Source organism: Macaca mulatta, chromosome 15 (assembly GCF_049350105.2).
Source record: "Macaca mulatta isolate MMU2019108-1 chromosome 15, T2T-MMU8v2.0, whole genome shotgun sequence".
Lineage (NCBI taxonomy): Eukaryota > Metazoa > Chordata > Mammalia > Primates > Cercopithecidae > Macaca > Macaca mulatta.
The window spans coordinates 9,273,502-9,293,812 of NC_133420.1; the positions used below are offsets into that span (position 1 = coordinate 9,273,502).

At 48.7% G+C, this 20,311-nt stretch overlaps 1 long non-coding RNA gene across 1 annotated transcript in view; it reads left to right on the forward strand.

Moving 5' to 3' along the window:
• Positions 1–1,165: 1,165 nt before the first annotated feature.
• LOC144334986 (uncharacterized) overlaps positions 1,166–20,311 on the forward strand; it is a 40,828-nt gene continuing 21,682 nt past the window's right edge. Inside the window, exon 1 of the long non-coding RNA XR_013405331.1 lies at positions 1,166–1,626. This is a non-coding gene — a long non-coding RNA (uncharacterized LOC144334986). The remainder of the gene's footprint in view (positions 1,627–20,311) is intronic.

A 20,311-nucleotide genomic window follows, 5' to 3' on the forward strand; every position in this document is an offset into this window, starting at 1 on the left:
TATTTTGTCTTTTTTTTTTTTTTTTTTTTTTTTTTGGATACTGAGCATCACTTCTGCTTTTCCAATTCAAACTAAAGGGAGTTTAGTTCTGTTTTGGAGAAGCTGTGGTTAGTGGTTTCTTTTCATGGTTTGCTTAATCTCTTAAGTCTGGTGCTTACATTTACCCAAATAGACTTCTCTTTAGTATGACAGTGCCATAGCCCAGGGCTTCTCCCTCCATATCTGCTCCCCAGGAGGCCCCCTAGAAATGGGCGCTGGAGATCCAGCCCCTCTCCGTGTGCTGTTTTCTTTGAGTCCAAGGTAGGTTTGGCTCAGAGAAGAAAAGAAGCCTCCGGGTTAGGTGCCTCTGACTGCTTGCTTGTGAAATGTTTAATGATAAGGCGCCTTCCAAACTAATTTTACACATTGATAGTTGTAGCTTGAAGTATCACTGCAGTCATAAGAACAAGAAACACTCCCATAAAGTAGATAAGCAGAAAAAAGCCATAAAAGTTTAATGAAGCGCAAATAAAGTGGTGTTGTAAGAATGTACAGTGGGAAATGCTCTCAGTCCAGCCAGATCCAGCCGTGGCGTCAGTCCAGCTGTGGCGTCCTCAGTCCAGCTGTGGCGTCCTCCTGTAAATATATTCAGACACGTGTGGCCCTGATCGCAATCACTACTCTGAATTGTGATCCAGAATGTTCTTGGGGGCCGATGCCGGGACTGTGCCAGCAGCTGAGTCTGATTGGGCGTCACAGTGGAGATGTGCTTAGCGCGGCCAGCTGGGCTGAGTGGTGGCCACCCGTGCACTCGCCACGTGCAGCCGTTATTCTGGTGATGGGGTTGTATGCAGCGCGGCTTGTCCACCTGGGCTACTTAAAGTACCGGGAACCCAACCGCGGGTGGGTATCTCCCAATATGGGAGCTGTCTTTTTTATCCAGGGCCCTCTGGCACTGCAGACCCCTGCCGCCAGTCTGAGCTCACGTGGAGGTACCGGAGGGCTCTGCTGGGGCATGGAGGTCCTTGAGCAGGTGGTCACTTATTGCTTGTGGAGTGGTCCGTGGCCTGTGAGTTTATTCTCAGGGTTTGTGTGGGCGAGGTTAACTAGTTCACAGCTGGGCACTTACCCCTTAAACAGGTGACACTAATTAAAGTGGAATCTATATTAACTCACACCGGAGGGTGTGAGGAGCTGGGAGCGTGGGGGAGGCTTTGCCCTAGCACTACAGCCCGGGCTCCTGATATTTCTTCGTCCTCCTGTTGAGGGGCAGTCAGAACCGCTGTGGCTCCTGAAGACAGGGGGTGTCCTATGGACCAGGGGTTGCGGTAAGCCTCTAGAGGCTGCGGGAGGCAAGGAGACGGTCGCTTCCCCAGAGCCAGCCCTGCCAACACCTCGAAGTTAGATGGTGGGACCTGTTTTGGACTCCAGCTTCCAGAAATGTGAGAAAATAAGTCAGTGTTTAGGGCGCTAAATTTTGGGTGATTTAGTGGAGAAATAGAAAACTAGCCCACAAAGGTGCACGGGTTGAAATGTGCTCTGTCCAGGTGTTCACAGTGGCGTGAGCGGATGGCATCAGGGTTCTGGGAACTGCACAGTTTTACTGAAGGAAGGGGGCTCGCCACGCCTTTCCTCATGTAACTGAAGGTATGTATGCCTGCCACACTGCCCAGGAGACAGGGACTAGAATTCTGACTTTATTTCTTATGGGAACCAAGCCACAGTCAGAACATGGTGAGGGCTGAAACGAGCTTCCTACAGCCTGAACTGGGAAGAGGAATCACAAGTTTGTGTTTTTCTACACAGACCTGTCCTTTCAGGTTTTGTTAAGTTTTGGAAAAAGGGAGAAGCCAGGCACACCTCGGCGAGGGACAGTATTTCTGGAGGTGGCACGGCTTCAGCCTGAACGTGGCCGTGTGGTTGGGAGGCTCAGAAACTGCCCTCCAAGGGCACTTATCTATTCCTTATTGCACTAATACCTCGTTTACAGAAATCTACAGAAATTACAGTGCGGGAGGCTTCTGGTCTGGATGGGTTTATGTGGACCGAGGTCACGCGGTGTTGTCCCAAGTGCTAATCCTGATCTGACAGAGGCTCTGTTCCCAAATAATTATTCTACAGTTTCAGAGCCTATATCTGAGTGATAGTCTTAACTTTGCTGCATAAAAGTAAAAAAAGTATGCCTTGAGGGTCTAAAAATCCATGTGGTAATCATGGCTGTAAACTCATACATGGGGCTTTGGGATGGAGTGAAAACCAACGTCACCTGCCGTGGACGCTGCGTGGTATTTTTAGTGTGGTGGCCTGCTCGTGCCTTGAGCTCCATCTGCAGTGTGAGCAACAGCTGTGCATTTGAGAAATGTGGGCAGGTCAGCTTGCTCCTCCAGGAGCCTGCGGGCATCCGGGTGAGGGGCCTGGGATGAGGCCACATCAGTGGGAAGGAGCTTGATTGTGTCAGCGGATATGTCTGCCTCTACAGGCCCGCAAGCCCGCCAGAACCCAGTTTTCCTTTGGTCATCTAATGCCAGAAAAAACCTGTTTCTTAGAGATTCCCATAATTTATGTTAATGAACCATTTGGCCATACATAAAATGTTATAAATGCATGAGGCTTTACAACTTAGCAGATGTGTAACTCACATGTCGTTGTATCAAACTGTTGAAGATATTTGTTTCACTTGAAGGTTTTTAGCATTTAATGTGCAAACGAAATGCCAGCATTTTGAAGGAGTATTTTGGAATATTTGAACACAGTGGGACAGTGCTGGGTCTCTGGGATGCTGGTGAGGTGTACGTGACCTCAAGCTCTTGGAGCTTGCAAGCAGGATTCCTAAACTGTCACACCTGCAGTGCTGGAAGTCAAAGTGGATTTCTGTAAAGGAGGTATTAGTGCAATAAGGAACAGATGAGTGCCCTTGGAGGGCAGTTTGAGCCTCCCAGACACCCCAGGAGGAAGCGGGGGAGGGGGGCAGTTACCCACCAGAACCTGGAAGGTGGAGCCGGGTTTGCTGGTGGCCCTGCGTGGCTGGTCATTACTTGAAATAAGAAACAGGTGAGTGCCCTTGAGAGCGGTTTCTCGTCCCCCTTCAGAACCGCAAGTGGAAGACGCCCCAAGGTGGGGGGTGGGGGTTCGGTTATCCACAGGAGCCTGGATGGTGGAGCTGGATTTGCTGGTGGTTCTGCGTGGCAGGTCATTTCGTGCAATAAGGAAAAGGTGACTGCCCTTGAGGGCGGTTTCTCGGCGTGCTTCGGAACTGCAAGTGGAAGACGTCCCAAAGTGAGGGGGTGCTGGTGGTCGGTTATCCAGTGGGGCCGGATTTGCTGGTGGCTGCTGCGTGGCTAGTCACTGTGTGGAGCGATGGGAGGTGAGTGGAGTGGAAATAGAGGATGCACCCTCCACAGCTACTGCTGGGAGTTGGCTCTGGTAGCAGAGGGGGCATAGAGGGATTCCCATGAGGGGCAACACGCCGAGGTGTGGCTATATGTGATCTCAGTCTCCACAGCCGTCCTAGTGAGTGGGTTCAGTTACCTTTCCATCTCATATTTGAGAAATCTCGGGGGCTCACATCACAGCTAGGTGGGTTGGAACTAATGTCTCAGGCAGGACGTTGGCCCCAGAGCCCAGATCTTATCCCACCCCCGCTCTTTTCACTCCACCAAGCTTGTAGAGAGGGGTGTGTGGTGGTGGGTGGTGGCTGAGAAACCAACAGAGTAGAAGGAGGGGAGGAAATAAACCAGGCAGGAGACACAGGCAGTACTTGGGAGGTCTGCACGGGGTCTGGGTGTGGGGGACACCTCTGGGCCTGGGAACCCCGTTCTGTGCTCTCGGCTTGCCCAACCTTGGCCCTCAGCCATATGTTGTGCGCTTTAGGTGATATCTCAGTCCCTCGAGTGGTGCGGGCATCTTTTCTCCCTGGCTTTGCCTCTCCTTAAATCATGGAGTCTCAGTGGGGATGGCGGGGTGGTTGGTGGTCCATGGAATTTACCCTCCACCTCCCCATCCTTGTCCTGCCCATCCTTGTCCTGTCTGGCCTGTTACCTGAATCTGTCTCTTCAGAGCCTGCAAATGAGGAGGCCACGGCAGCCTCTCCCTGACCGACCTCTCAAACTTTTTTCTTCATTAGAATCGTGTTAAATGCTGATTCCTAGGCACCCCATTAGGCTATCTACGCCTGCCTGGCATGGGTACTTTGGGGAAAGTACAGAGCGTTGCTGGGCTATTCCAGGAGGGAATTTGCATTGTTGAATGTCCACTGTGGTCCTTCCAGCACTCTACCTTCCACGCACACGTGGCATTAAACCTTACCTGCAAGACCTGGGTGCTGTGCTGGTGAGGAAGCCCCGGCTAGACGAGGGGCTGCTGGGGCTCAGACTTGATTCCCGGGCTGGGGGCTGCGGGCTTATTCTCTTCAGTGGGCCTGCTGATGGGATGCCCTGAGAAGTCCTGCTGTGCACTCAGGGGAAGGTGCAGAGACAGGTTCAGGAAAGACAGACCATGGATTTAAAAATTCCTACTGGAAAATCTTTTATGAGCAAAGAAATTTGCATCTAACTGAAAGCAATCATTGCTTGAATAATTGGTTTGTTTACAAAATTGGTCCTATGAACAGATTAAAGTTTTCATTCATGCCTTGTCTATAACGTAAATAGGAGCTATTACCGCAACCTAAATTAGCTTTAAATTTCGTATCAGATTGCAGTCCAGATTACAAATGGTTGCTTGATAATCTAGTTGATAAAACGGAGGAATTTAGTACTTGGAACCCAGAGTGAAGAGAACAGAATTACTTTGGTTTCTCAAAAGCGTGTGACTGAGGGGTGACCTGGGGTGAAAAGTGGCTGGAGTCATTACACTTGAGATGATCTGCCCCAGCCTTTCTCAGCTGTCTTCTGGATAAAACAAAAGGGCGATAAATGGAAAAATTCAGCACTGAGTTCATCTATGCCCTGAGCTTCTCTTATGGTCATTAATGTGACTGGGCTGTATCTGTGAAGGCTCCATTACAGGCACAAAGGAATTAGGCTAGAGTAAGGCGGCCGGCGACCTCTGGCGTTTGGGCCGCGTGTCATTTCCTGAAGCCCTTTTGGGTCAAATGACAATCACAATGTCTGTTCGGAGAAGTGTAATCTCACGTATGAGATGCAGATTTTAAATGATGCATATTTTAAACACCAAAGTCAGGAAGCTTGGTGGGAGTGGCTGTCTTCCAAGTGGTTTTCTGTGCTGCCATGGACGAGGTGTGGATGTGTCATCTGTTGGTGAGATCCACTGGTGAAGGGGCTAAGCAAACCCTGGAGCTGGGGCGGTGTGAAGCTACATCTCTTCTGGCATCCCAAGTAAATACATTTTGTAAAACTCGTTAATTTGACCCTGACCCTAACCCTGAGTGTTGAAGTCTGGTGCAGTGTTTTGAGCCCTCTTCTGCATTGAGGGTGAGTGACTGTAAATCACCAATTCCTCAGTGATGAAAATTCAAATTTCGCTTCCCTGAGGAAGCCAGACCTCAGTCACACGTATCTCCATTGTAAGCACTGCGACCTCTATGCAGGTGGCTGCAAGTTTCCAGGCCCTCCTTGGAGACACAGCTGTGCGGTGCTTCATGATTTGATAACATCAGCCACCTTCTGTCTAATGACGGTACAAATGTTTCTCCTACAAGGAAATGGATCTGGTTTCTTCTCTGATCGTTGGAAGAAGCAGCCCACCTAGGGACTGCACCGTCCTCTGCACTTTCACAGCGAAGCCTGTATCTGTCTCCGAGGAGTGTCATGTGTGTTGTGGGAATCGCAGGAATTGCCTCTTTAATTCTTCCTGCTTTTGAGGGCTCGGACAGCTCTGCCTGTTTCACCCGGGATGAACAGCGGGTGGTCTCTGGCTGCTGTGGGACTAGGGCTTGGGGTGCATCATCACATCCGGTGACCTGTCCAGGTGGGCATCATTGTCTTGCCTGTTGGCTGAGGCAGCTGTGATGTCATGGGGGTCATGCTTGTGTCAGGGCCAACCCAGTTCTTCCCATGCACACCTCTACTGCTGGAGTGCCTTTCCTTATGATGAGGTCTTGAACTAGGGTGGAGAACGCAGAGAGGCTCTGGGCCTCTCCTTCCCATTCTTACTCCCTGGAGCTGTGGTGCCCGACAAGGGTGCCCATAGCCAGAGGCTCCTTTAAATTTAATTAGAATAAAGATTTGATTACATAGCCAAACACATTTGAAAAGAACTTCACAGATTAAATACCGGATTCAGCCCTTCAGGCCCAGTGGCCATGTTTCGGGGCTCAGCAGCTGTAGGTGGCTGTTGTCTTTCTGTGTTAGCTGAGCAGATTGGGATGTTTCCAGTTCGGCTGGCAGTTCTCTTGAATGGCTCTGCCTGTGGTGATGGCACCTTGGGTGGAGAGCCTCATGGGGATCCTTTAGGCCTCTGGCTACAGCCAGGCTGCACGGTTCCTGTGCCCCGCGTCCTCTGCAGGCCCAGAACTATCCCGCCACAGAGTCAGCACTGCTAGACTTGGGTACTGTGTGCAGACAGCAGAGGGGCACGTCTGGGTCTTGCAGGGGCTGGGGTGACTGGCCTCCTTGGCCAGAATCCCATCTCCAAGTTTTCAGAGGAAATGCATGTACCATCCACACTGTACACCAGAGCAAAACTGCCGGCTTCTCTGTGGATGGTGAATTGAGATCATGCAGAGTGACTAGGCTTGGGCTCCTGACCAGCGTGAAACCTGATACCTTTAGGTAGAACCTGACATGCCTCCGTGTGTACATGGCAAAGAGAATGCAGCGTTGTCAGCTTGAATCCTGATGTGCTCCAGTTTTGAGGTGGAAGGTTCTGGGAGTATTGGCCATTGGTGATTGTCCTGCCATGGAGGACTTTGAATGCAGGCACTGGTTTAGGATAACCCTGGTTTCCTGGTCCTGTATGTGGGCATCGCTGAATATCCCGGGCTGGAGGAAGGCAGGGCAGATGGGAGGGTGACAAGAGGTCAGGTGTTTCCAGCTGTGGGGAGTGATGCCATCAGATGGCCGAGATCAGGTGGCCGGGGACCAAAGCAGGGGTGCATGGAAATGCCATGTATCCCGGGGCATGTGGAGGACCTGTTGAACTCTATTCCTGGGCAACAGTTCTTCCATTCTCAGGAATCTGTGCCATTGTAATTGAGTAGCAAATTCTATAATTGTTCTAATTACTTACTGTTAAGTCCCCATCCCAATTACCATGAATTAACAACAGTGATAACAGTTTGCCTGGTCAAGCCTTGCCAAGAAAAACCAGTGGAACTAGTTTCAGTTGCCTCGAGTTCCCTCCAAATCGGATTCCTTAGCAACTTATGTCCCCACAGCTGCTGCAGTTCCTCCTGGGCCTGGCAGGCACATTCCAGACATTCACATCTCAGCTCAGATGCAGGCGTGCATATTATAGAAAATCGCAGTGCGCTGTGATCGGCTTGAGCTGACGTTCTCTAGGTGGGAGGCGAAGGCCGAGGACCTGTGAAGGACTATCCGAGTGTCCTCTCATTGACTTGGAGCAGGTGCACATCTGTTCTTCAAGAGTTCTAATGGGATGAAATTAGAAATAGGAATTTTTAAAATTCACATGTAACGAACTCTGTTCAGTGATTTCCTCTGAAATGAGAGACTATTTGCAGACGAGGCATTGAGCCTGCAGCTCTCCTTAGAACTGTCCTGACCTCGATGCCGTCCTTTGGCCTCTTCCTGGGTGTGGGGTGCTCTTCTTGAAGTAAAACCAGCTGGTCTGTGCATCAGTACTGCAGCCAGTTCAACGTACACACCCACTGGGAGGGGGGCCGGATCACTTAACATTTTAAATGCATTTAACATTAAACCAGCAAGTCAGCCAGTGCTTTCTGTAACCAAGCTGCCTGGCTCATGGGAACCTCACACTTAACTTTTCGGAAGAGAGTACTTGCTTCTGTGGAGTGTCAATATTTGTCTCATTTATTGAGACTCTGCTCAAAGTGATGAACGTGTGTAAATTAGGACCTTTTTGTGTAAATTGGGCCACAGAGCTCTCTAGGCACAGTCAGAGGAGTAAACGGCTGTGAAAGATGTCGCCTGATGTGAGCCGTGACCAGGCAGTTTGGAACCTGGGATCCCATCTCCAGCCTTTCAAAGGATGTAGAAGAATCGGCCTGATGTGAGCCCTGGCCGGGCACTTTGGAACCTGGGATCCCATCTCCAGTCTTTCAAAGGACATAGAGGAATATAAAATGCAGATGGGAGAGTTCATACTTTGGGCATCTCTGTTCTTTTGAAATCAAAGTGCAAAGAAAAAGTTTTGCCTTGAGGTCTTACCCCATACTTGTTTTTCTCCTGAAGTTTTAACATTTTGTTAACTGCTTTTTTCTCCCCCGATCCTTGGGGAACTTCTATCTTCGTATCTTCTTAAAAGATATGGTTAAATTCAACACTGAAATTTAAAAACATGCTTTCATATTATTTTTCTTTAAACTGATGTATCTGACATTGGTGAAGAACTATCTGGGCGTATTGGTGTATTATTTTTTGGAGACAGTCTTGTGTTGCCCAGGCTGGAATGCAGTGGCGTGATCTTGGCTCACTGCAGCCTCACCTCCTGGTCCACGCCATTCTCCTGCCTCAGCCTCCTGAGTAGCTGGGATTATAAGTGCCTGCCACCATGGCTGGTTCATTTTCGTATTAGTAGAGATGGGGTTTCAACATGCTGGCCAGGCTGGTCTTGAACTCCTGACCTCAGGTGATTTGTTCACCTTGCCCTCTCAAAGTGATGGGATTACAGGCATGAACCACCACACTCGGCCTGGGATATTCTTGATTGTAACTGTAATAGATCCCTTTAATAAAAACAAAATAGAACAACAAAAAAACTGAAAAGTCCCAAAATTAAAGAGCTCACTTGGACAGGGATTTGGACACCAGTTGAATGGCCCAGCACACCATAGTTACATGGGCCACTTGGCCTGTTAGATCCTTAGGGTATTTGAAGTCATGGGGATATTTGCATTTCTGCTTCTGGATATCGTGTCAGTATGAATTTGGCTAGTGTTTGAGGGCCAGGCTCAGATCCGGGAAAGCAAGAGCCCCTGCCCTCACGGCACTTCTGTGTGTGTGTGTTAGGAAAATAGAAAGCATAAGATATTTTTTTCAATGAGCTGGGAAGATGGAAAGACAAGCTTAAGATGTTTACTTGTTCAGAAGAAGGGAATTGCAAGGAATACTCAGCTTTGCTGCTGCTGAAGGAGGCCGTTTCAGAGGTGGGGTTTCTCTGAGAAAAGTGGTAAGAGGCAAATAGGATGACCCATCTGGTTTGCCAGAGATGGGGAAAGTTAGTATCCCCAAAACAGCCTCAGCATTCTGGCAAAGCTTTGGAAAACCAGCTAGGGTGTGGGACCTTGTTGGCCGCTGGGTAGAAGGAAAACATTGCTGGTCCTGAGGACTGTACTGTTCTTCCACTGCTATAAAGAACTACCTGAGGCTGGGTCATAAGGAAAAAAAGGTTTAATCTGCATACAGTTCTGTGGGCTGTACAGGCTTCTACATTTGGGGAAACTTAGAGTGGAAGGTGAAGGGGAGGCCGGCGTGTCTTCACATGGCTGAAAGGGGAGAGAGTGAAGGGGAAGGTGCCATGCACCTCCAAACAACCAGATCTCAGAACTCATGAGGACAGCACTTGGGGGATTGTGCTAAACCATTAGAAACCACCCCCATGAGTCAGTCACCTCCCACCAGGGCTCACTTCCAACAAAGGGTTAGAGTTCATGAGATTTGGGTGAAGGGACACAGCCACACCATGTCAGGCTTCCCACTCTTCTCCTGCACGTGCTTTGCAAATGGTTCTGTCATTGGTTTTTGTTGATACATAATATATGTACATATTTTCAGAGTGCATGTGATATCTTGATTCATCCCTATATTGATGAAATCTGGGTACTTGGGATGTCTTTCACTTTAAGTATTTTCTTTTCCTTATGCTGGCAATGTTCAAGTTATTCTCTCCTAGCTGTTTTGAAATACACAGTAGATGACCCACTGCCATCCCCCTGCTGATTTATCAATAGTAGGTCTTGTGCTCCCATTAGGCTGTGTGTTTGTGCCCATTACGAGCCTCTGCCCATCCTGCTTATGAGTGGGCTCTGCTGGGCCCTGTTGACCATCTACTCTTGGCCTCCATGAGATCTGCTCTCAGCTCCTGCTTATGAGTGAGAACATGCTCCGTTTCTTTGCTTGGCTCGTTTGCTTAATGTAATGTCTTCCAGCTCTATCCATCCTGTCTCTGATGACAGGGATCTCAGCTGTATGGTGGAGTATTGCTCCTTTGTATGTTCAGGCCACATTCCCTTCATCCCCTGTTGACGGGCACTCAGGTGATTCCGGACGTTGGCTGCTGTGGATGGTGCTGCATTGAAGCTGAGAGCAGTCACTGGCTTTATACTCGGGGGACGTGAGCCACTTTGATGTTCTCAAGCAGCCATTCCCCAAAGCCCTCCGTAGAATGCCGCATTCCTTTGTGCCCATGGCTTCCACTAGGATGAACAGCTGGGAAGGGGCTTTGAGTGAACGCTTGGGTTTCTGTCTTTAATTGGTACCCAGCTGCACTGACCAAGTTGGGGTCCCAGTGACCCTGGACACTACCTCACATAAGGTCCAAAGATGCAGTTAGGTTCTTTTTTTAACTTAAAACAAAAACAAAAAAACGCTTTTGACCTGGTTAAGCTATAGCATTATCAGTTAGTGTTTTTCATATTGGACAGGTGTATATTTTATTTTTTAAGAAGGAAAGAAATCCTGTTAAATACTCTAACCACAGATTAAATCATGTCAAGGAAAGAGGTACTATTTTGGGGGAAAATTACCCCTTCATGTCAAAGATCAAGGAGATGACTTACATTGTTTAATTGAGTTAATTATGAAATCTTAAGTGGTTTTAAGAAGATGAGCTGTGGATGCTGCAAGACATGAGACTGATACTGATTTAATGTTAGTCAGCCCTGACAGAATGTGGCTTATATTTAAAGCTTGCTCCAGTATTGCTTGATAGATGGTAAGTTAATGTAAAGATCTGTTTGATGTTTTTATTTTACAAAATATTATTGAGAAACAGTTTGACAGCCAAGGAACCGCCTTTAACCAATTTCTTCCTCATTTCTATCACCAGAAAAATTTGTCCTGTTAATTCCAGAATTTACTTTTGGAAAGTTCCTGTAAGGAGAGCAGAGGTATTGGTGGTTGAATGGTGACTTGAATTTAGGTGAAGATCGTTAAATATTTCATAGTCATGTTTGTCTTGGTGGTTTTAGCAATTTTATATTAAATTTAGAACTGCGAGTCAAACCAAATGTGTTCTTTTGCTTTTGTGATACTCCTTTGTATGACTATACTGGTAAAGAATGATAAAATGTGTATCGGGTATTTTTTCTGTGTAGATACTAGGATTTTGAGGGGAACAAATTAATCATTCTTCTAATAGACATTGTGCTGTGTGTTGGGTCCTTTGTATATTAGTTGAATCGCTATAATGAGGACCGCTTGAAAGTCTGTTTCTATACAAGATCTTTTATATGCTGACTTGTGTTATGCAAAATCCTTCATCCTCTAAGAAGGCTAAGCAAAGGGTTGGAGGAGAGGTTTAATCACCCATTAGGTCTATTCCAAATGCCCAGAATTGATTGCAAGTACGAATTATGTTTTTGAAGTGGGGTGTGTGTGTGTGTGTGGTGGACTCATTTTTAGGTCATGAGAGGGAGGTAAAGCAAAGATCAGATTTGCTGATAAACATTTGTGCATATGCTAGTGGAGAAGTCATATGACTTGACTGCACTTGCGTACTCTGATTTTGGTTTCATTAGTGTCCATAGCTACAAGCCTCACCTGCCTCTGGGACCCACCCTGAGGGGCTGTGGTGAGGGTTATGACAGAGTCGTGTGTCTTAGCGAATGACACAAACGGTCTTGTGGGCCTACTTTGGCTTTGTTTGAACCTGTAGATTGTTAAACTAAGTTTAACATTTTGAGGATTATAAATTGTGATTCTTGTGTAAGAGGTTTGTGTTGTCTCTGAAGACAGGAGCCGTAATACAGATGGTGCCTGGCTCACAATGGTTACGTTTGTGATTTTTTTTTCAACCTTGTGATGGTGTGAACTAGTCACACTCAGTGCATTGTTCGGCCCGAGATGGGCTGCCTCTGGATGAACCCATTTGTAAGTTGAAACAATTATGTCAAATGCACTTTCTATTTAGTATATTTTCAGCTTACACTGGGTTTATTGGAACAGTTTCATCCCATGGTAAGTCAGGGAGCATATGTGCTCATAAAAGTAGAGACGATCTCATAGATACCATGAGATACAATGTCTCTGATGTTATAGAGATACGATGAAAACAATCAAGTGGGGCTTGGAAGCCTTGAAGGAACTCACAAGGGCGGCTCCTGGAATGCAAACGTGAGTGCCACTGGCTTCTGGATGTGACATCTGTGCCTTCTGCTTAGCCCAGTGGGTTATTGACTGCTCCCGAGGGCAGAGAGGTCCAGCGTTCCTGTGTTTAGGTGTTTGAGCTGCCTTAAGAGGCTAGGTCAATTCTCACTGGTGTCTTCAGGTCTTTAGGCCTTCTGAACAAGCAGGAGGAAGGGCGACTTTGTAGAGCTTTGGAAATCTCAACGGACTTCAGGGCCATCCCCCTTGGCAGGAGAGAGCCCCACTGGAGGTGAGCAGGGTGCCGTGCGTGCCTGTGCTGAGCCCAGACGTGTATGGACATTTTGAGGACCACAGGACACAGATCGGTCTTGGTTCAAACTGGTGTCGATGGCCACGCAGCATTTCTTCCAGGTACATGACTGTGGGGACTTGGGTTTTGGGGTGTGCATCCTGGTTGCCTAGTTGCTTGGAAGAACACTATTCAGACTCCAGCCTGAGTCACTGTGACAGGCCTCCCACTTCACACGCCACATGGAAGCCGTGGCGTCGGTCACTGACGCCCACCAGCTGTCAGATGTGCGTGTGTATCTTCCCTGGTCTCAGGATTGGTCTTGTTTTGAGGTTATAGGAAACGTTGTTTAAGAGGGGTTTTGGATTTTTTATGTTGTTTGCAAGGAGGCAGCAGGGAGTGCTTGAGCAGTGAGATCCCCTTTCCAACCAATGCAATTTCAGATCCCAGCAGGTAATTAGGGCAGCGGAGCTGTGGGATCACCTACCCAACCAATGAGAATTCAGATCACAGCAGGTAACTAGGGCAGCGGAGCTGTGGGATCACCTACCCAACCAATGAGAATTCAGATCACAGTAGGTAATTAGGGCAGCCGGGCGGGTGGCAGAACCCTGAACTGTGGCTATTTCTGGTGTCTTGCTCCGGACAGAGTGTGCTGGGGCCTTCGTGGTCCTCTGTGGGGTGGGTGGAGCACATGAACTGGGTGCTGCTGGGCTGTGGCTGGTTCCCCAGCCTGGGGTTTATGCAGGACTCGTTCTGAAGACAACTTGGAACCCAGAAAGCAGCACGAGGAGAACGGGTTTGTGCGTTTCTGGATCCTTAGTGCTTCCCAGTCTCAGACGCTGTGCAGGCTCTGAGGGGTCTCGCCAGGAAAACTTGCACAGTCGGCCCCCAGGGTGGAGTGGGGCTGCAGCGGGTCTTGCAGGAGCTGGAAGTGGGGGTGAGTTTCTCGCCAGCGGGACTTTTCAAATGGGCCCAGCAGGATGCATCCGTTGAAATGGTGCCACCTAACGCAGGGCTGTAGCTAGCAGGGCCTGAAGGGCTACAGCAGGCTCTGTCTCTGCTCTCTCTTGAAAGAGTCTCTGCATGGTTTTCCTTGGTCTTTGTCTATTTGGAGGACGGTTCCCCCTTTCTTGGGCTTACCTAGCCTTCTGAGCTGCCTTGTTGCATAGGACAAAGCTCTGAGAAGGCATTTTTATTGCACAATTATGTTATCCTGGTGGCTGGATAAATGACCTGCAAATGTGGGTGACTCAGTAGCTCTGAGGGTGTTCAGTATCCAAGACAGGTGGGAAGGAAATGTTCAGGCAGGCGTCAGAGGCTCTGTTCTCTGCTTCACACTAGGGCCCTGGTTTGCTGACAGTCTTCACACTCGATCCAAAATGGGGATAATGAAGTCTCACGGATTTGGCTTCAGCTGAGAGCTGCCTCCAGCACACTCTTGTGTGAGTAACAGTTTATATGTTTGGTGCAAAGAGCGGGCGTCAGTTGATCTTATTTGTGGTGGTGCTTATGGTGGCTTTTCCGTAAGGAATTTAGACTTCATTAGCTTTGGCAAGGGAATCCTGAATGATAAATTGGAAGAATGTTTCAGGAAATTCTGGAACCTGCAGTGAATCTGTATGAAATTGAGATTTGGATTCTCATGATTTCCTAATGCTACCCCGAAACCCAGTAGTTGACATAGTTGTAGAGCTTCAGTTGTGCTGCCCCAGTTCCCCAATTTAAAAGGAACACGTTGCTTTCATCTAGAATGTTCTGAGCTCTGAGTGCTGCCGGCGGAGTGACCAGGTCTCTGCATCAGAGGGGAAGCCAGGGCTGCGTTCATGGCGTCGCGGCAGCTGGGAGCTGACCCCGGACCTCAGACACGTGTGATGTTGACCATTTTCTGTAAACTCCAAGGGTGTAGTGGTCTCCTTGGCACTGTACAGTCTTCTGAAGCTTTTGATGTGTCTGCACTTTATAGATTTTTCAGAAGTAGACGGCCTTTTCCCACACCCTTGGGCTGAGTTTCATCAGAGGCTGGTGTGTGGGAAGCACCACACCCACATTCTGACAGGGAAGACTCTGGTGCCCAACTGAGGTCAGAGTGGAAATTTGCTTTTTCTTCCCTCCAGTCTGGTCCAGCTGCTCCCTGCTTGGCCAGAAGAAAATCATGCTTATCCAAGTCGTAGGCAAACCCCTAAATCAAACATTTGTCTTTTTTCTTTAATATGCCCATTTAGTTTATATGGGACTATAGATAGAGAAACGTCTTTTAGGGAAAAATTAATTTCTTTAATTACAGAGAACTTTTTGGATAAAAACTGCAATCAGGAGGCTATTTTGTAATAAAATCTAGTTAAATACCACAGTGGAAAGCTCCTTATATTTGATCTTAAACTTGGGCCTGGTGTGTGCGGCCGTACGCTTGTACTCATGACGCCATGCTCAGCTGTGAACTACAGGCACGGTTCATACTTTGTGGTTGCTTTTTTGAAAGTCTTACTGCTTGGCCTCTCCGACTCAAATGTTGAGTTACGTTGATTCTGTTTAGAATGTTCATCCCTCCGTCTAGGGTCCAGTCATCCGTCTCAGAGGAGGAGACCTGAGGATGAGATAGAGGCCAGAGGGCTGTGGGGCTGAGGGTGGGGGTGGAGTGGGGCCCGGAGGGGCATGGGGCCAAGGGTGGGGCAGGGGCCTGAGGAGTGCAGGGCTGAGGCTGGGGCAGTGGTCAGAGGGGTGTGGGGCTGTGAGCCAAGCTGCATGGTGGCCTCTATGAATTGGGAGACTCCAGGCAGGAACACAACCTAGTGATCCCTTGACTTCAGCCCTGGGACTCCTGACTTCCAGGGCTGAGAGGAGGTTTGCGTTTGTGGTAATTTGTTGCAGCAGCAATAGGAAGTTAATGCAATGTATCTGTTCTTCACCTCCAAACCTTTGAAAAGTAACCCTGTTGTATTGGCCGTGACAGGCCTCCCTCACCGTGACAGGCCTCCCGCTTCACACGCCACACGGAAGCCGTGGCGTCGGTCACTGACGCCCACCAGCTGTCAGATGTGCGTATGTATCTTCCCTGGTCTCGTGATGTGTCTTGTTTTGAGGTTATAGTAAACGTTCTTTAAGAGGGGTTTTGGATTTTTTATGTTGTTTGCAAGGAGGCAGCAGGGAGTGCTTGAGCAGTGAGATCCCCTTCCCAACCAATGCAATTTCAGATCCCAGCAGGTAATTAGGGCAGCGGAGCTGTGGGATCACCTACCCAACCAATGAGAATTCAGATCACAGCAGGTAATTACGGCAGCCGGGTGGGTGGCAGAACCCCGAACTGTGGCTGTTTCTGGTGTCTTGCCCCGGACAGAGTGTGCTGGGGCCTCCACGGTCCTCTGTGGGGTGGGTGGAGCACATGAGCTGGGTGCTGCTGGGCTGTGGCTGGCTCCCCAGCCCGGGGTTTATGCAAGACTCGTTCTTAAGACAACTTGGAACCCAGAAAGCAGCATGAGGAGAACGGGTTTGTGCGTTTCTGGATCCTTGGTGCTTCCCAGTCTCAGACGCTGTGCAGGCTCTGAGGGGTCTCGCCGGGAAAACTTGAACAGTCGGCGCCCGGGGTGGAGTGGGGCTGCAGCGGGTCTTGCAGAAACTGGAAGTGGGGGTGAGTGTGGCAAGCAGGACCTTTCAAATGGGCCCAGCAGGCTGCATCTGTGGAAATGGTGCCACCTAACGCAGGGCTGTGGCCAGCAGGGCCTGAAAGGCTACAGCGGGCTCTGTTTCTGCTGTCTTGAGAGAGTCTCTGCACGGTTTTCGTTGGTCTTTGTCTATTTGGAGGACGCTTCCCCCTTTCTTGGGCTTACCAAGCCTTCTGAGCTGCCTTGTTGAGTATGACAAAGCCCTGAGAAGGCATTTTTATCGCATAATTATGTTATCCTGGTGGCTGGATAAATGACCTGCAAATGTGGGTGACTCAATAGCTCTCAGTGTGCTCAATATCCAAGACAGGTGGGAAGAAAATGTTCAGGCAGGTGTCAGAGGATCTGTTCTCTGCTTCACACTGGGGCCCTGGTTTGCTGACAGTCTTCACACTCGATCCAAAATGGGATAATGAAGTCTCATGGATTCGGCTTCAACTGAGAGCTGCCTCCAGCACAGTCTTGTGTGAGTAAGAGTTTATAGGTTTGGTGCAAAGGGCGGGCGTCAGTTGATCTTATTTGTGGTGGTGCTTATGGTGGCTTTTCCGTAAGGAATTTAGACTTTATTGGCTTTGGCAAGGGAATCCTGAGTGATAAAGTGGAAGAATGCTTCAGGAAATTCTGGAACCTGCAGTGAGTTTGGAATCTGTATGAAATTGAGATTTAGATTCTCACGATTTCCTAATGCTACCCCGAAACCCAGTAGTTGAGACAGTCGTAGAGCTTCAGTTGTGTTGCCCCGGTTCCCCATTTTAAAAGGAACACGTTGCTTTCATCTAGAATGTTCTGAGCTCTGAGTGCTGCCAGCGGAGTTTCCAGCTCTCTGCATCAGAGGGGAAGCCAGGACTGCGCTCACGGTGTCACGGCAGCTGGGAGCTGAACCTGGACCTCAGGCACGTGTGATGCTGACCATTTTCTGTAAACTCCAAGGGTGCAGTGGTCTCCTTGGCACTTTACAGTCTTCTGAAGCTTTTGATGTGTCTGTACTTTATAGATTTTTCAGAAGTAGACGGCCTTTTCTCACACCCTTGGGCTGAGTTTTGTCAGAGGCTGGTGTGTGGGAAGCACCACACCCACATTCTGACAGCGAAGACTGGTGCCCAAACGAGGTCAGAGTGGAAATTTGTTTTTCCTTCCCTCCAGTCTGGTCCAGCTGCTCCCTGCTTGGCCAGAAGAAAATCATGCTTATCCAAGTCATAGGCAAACCCCCGAAGTCAAACATTTGTCTTTTTTCTTTAATATACCCATTTAGTTTTTATGGGACGATAGATGGAGAAGTGTTTTTTAGGGGAAAATTAATTTCTTTAATTACAGAGAACTTTTTGGACAAAAACTGTAATCAAGAAGCTATTGTGTAAATAAGATCTAGTTAAATACTACAGTTGAAAGCTCTTTATATTTGATCTTAAACTTGGGCCTGGTATGCATGTCCGCACGCTCGTGCTCATGACGCCAGGCTCAGCTGTGAACTACAGGCACGGTACAGACTTTCTGGTTGCTTTTTTTGAAAGTCTTACTGCTTGGCCTCTCCGACTCAAATATTGAGTTAGGTTGATTCTGTTCAGAATGTTCATCCCTCCATCTAGGGTCCAGTCATCTTTCAGGAAGGAACCGTCTTCCTCATCTCTGTCTCCTACAGTATTGTATATTTAATAGTTAAATATTTATAGGTTACATGGGTGACTGATCTGTTCATTAGGAGGAAAACAATGCCAATTTTCACATCATTATAATGGACTTGTTAAATGACTGTTAGTATAATGAAGTTTACATGGCAAAAGAGGCTTTGCAGATGTGACTGTAACGGACAGTGAGATGGGGGAGGACCCTGGGTTGTCCAGGTGGGGTCTGGCGTCCTCATATGTGCATTGATGAGAGGGAGTACGAGGGTCTGCCTCAGAGGAGGAGACCTGAGGATGAGATAGAGGCCAGAGGGCTGTGGGGCTGAGGGCGGGGGTGGGGTAGGGGCCGGAGGGGCATGGGCCAAGGGTGGGGCAGGGGCTGGAGGGGTGCAGGGCTGAGGCCGGGGCAGTGGTCAGAGGGGTGTGGGGCTGTGAACCAAGCTGCATGGTGGCCTCTATGAATTGGAAGACTCCAGGCAGGAACACAACCTACTGATTCCTTGACTTCAGCCCTGGGACTCCTGACTTCCAGGGCTGAGAGGAGGTTTGCGTTTGTGGTAATTTGTTGCAGCAGCAATAGGAAGTTAATGCAGTGTATCTGTTCTTCACCTCCAAACCTTTGAAAAGTAACCCTGTTGTATCGGCCTTTTGTGTGCCCTAAATTCTAATGAGATGGTTTGTAGGAAATAATGGACACAAACGATGGCAGAACACAAAGTTGGACAGAAGCAGTGTCTTCTGTGGTTCTCTAGTTTGGGTCTGGGAAGTTAGATTTCGGTCAGAGAGTGTGTGGTCTTGTTCAGTGTATACCTGGAGTACTTGTTCAGAGCTCCTGGGGGAGTGGTCTTTAACACTGTTAGGATTAAAACTTCAAGCACATCAGGGCCAGAGTTCCTGAGTCAGTGTTAGGCGACCTTTGAATAAGAGTTGTCATGTAGAATCTGCCCACTTTACTAGTATGAAGCAGCAAATTTTTTTTTTTTCTTTTTTTTTTTTTTTTTTGAGATCGAGTCTCGTTCTGTCACCCAGACTGGAGTACAGTGGCTCGGCCTCGGCTCACTGCAACCTCCGCCGCCTGTACTCAAGTGATTCTCCTGCTTCAACCTCCAAATTGCATGATTTATTTTTCTGTTTTATATACTTAGTATATGACAACTCTGCAAACTTTATCAATACAAATGACATGCCAGAACTTATGAGAATCCAGCATTTTCCCATGCAAATTAGTAGTGATGTGGAATTCCTGGGCTGGTTTGGTTTTATAAGACGTAGGGGTGGATTCTTTGCCTAATTTCTGTGGAGCTAACAATTGTTAATCACCCAACACTCTTACCTCCCCCAACAGCTCAGGTGAGGGGGTTACCCCCGCTGTCATGATGAGAGGCAGGAGACTGAGGCTCAGATGAGCAGGTGACACATTACTGTCCAGCCCCACCCACCCCGTAGTTTCCTGCCATGGCTCAGCTATCTTCCTACGAGAAAGGACAGACACCCTGGTGCTGGGTAGAATTCCTTGTGAACCCCTTTGCATCCTCCAGGGAGTCCTTGCTTTACGGTGGTGGCTCATGGGGAGGCCTCTGGCCCACTGAGAAAGTGACTCATGTTGTAACAGTACTGTCTCTCTGTCCGGCTGCTGTCGATTGGATGATTTGTAAAGAGACATTTATTGCTCACAGCTCTGGAGGCTGAAAAGTCCAAGGTCAAGGCAGTCCAAGGTCAAGGCACCTGCACATCTGGTGTTCCAGGGCCTGTGGCTTACAGACGGCAGCACCTCACAGGGTCTCGCGTGGCAGCAGGCGTCTCGTCGGGACTCATATGGTGGAGGAGCGGGAGGGCTCCTCCATTTCCCAACAAGGACACCAACCCCAGTCCTGAGAGCAGGACCTCCCAAAGGCCCCACCTCTTAATGTATCCCACCGGAGATGGTTTCAGCATGAGGTTTTGGGGACATTCAGGCCAGAGCCATTGCTCTGCTGTGGTGTTAGGGCTACATGGCCTCATTACTGCAGCAGAGCCACAGCCTTCTCATGTGCATTTGCTGCAGGAGGAAGACGCAGGTGCCTGTGCATGTTGGGTTTCGGTGCAAGAAGTTGAGACCCTCTGGGAATCTTAGCAGGAGGAACTTAAGGCTTTGAGAACTGACACCTTAGGACTGTACTTTTCTTCAGACTGTAAAAACCTTGGTGTGTGATAATACTGAACATTTCCTGAGCCCTGTGATCCTGTAAAACAGTGGTGGTTAAGACATTCCCCCTCCCCACAACTGCGCCCCCACTTTTACTGCAAGAAGCCCCTTCCCATGTGGCTTAGGCTGACTGGCGGATGACCATTTACCAAGGGAGAAAGCCAGAC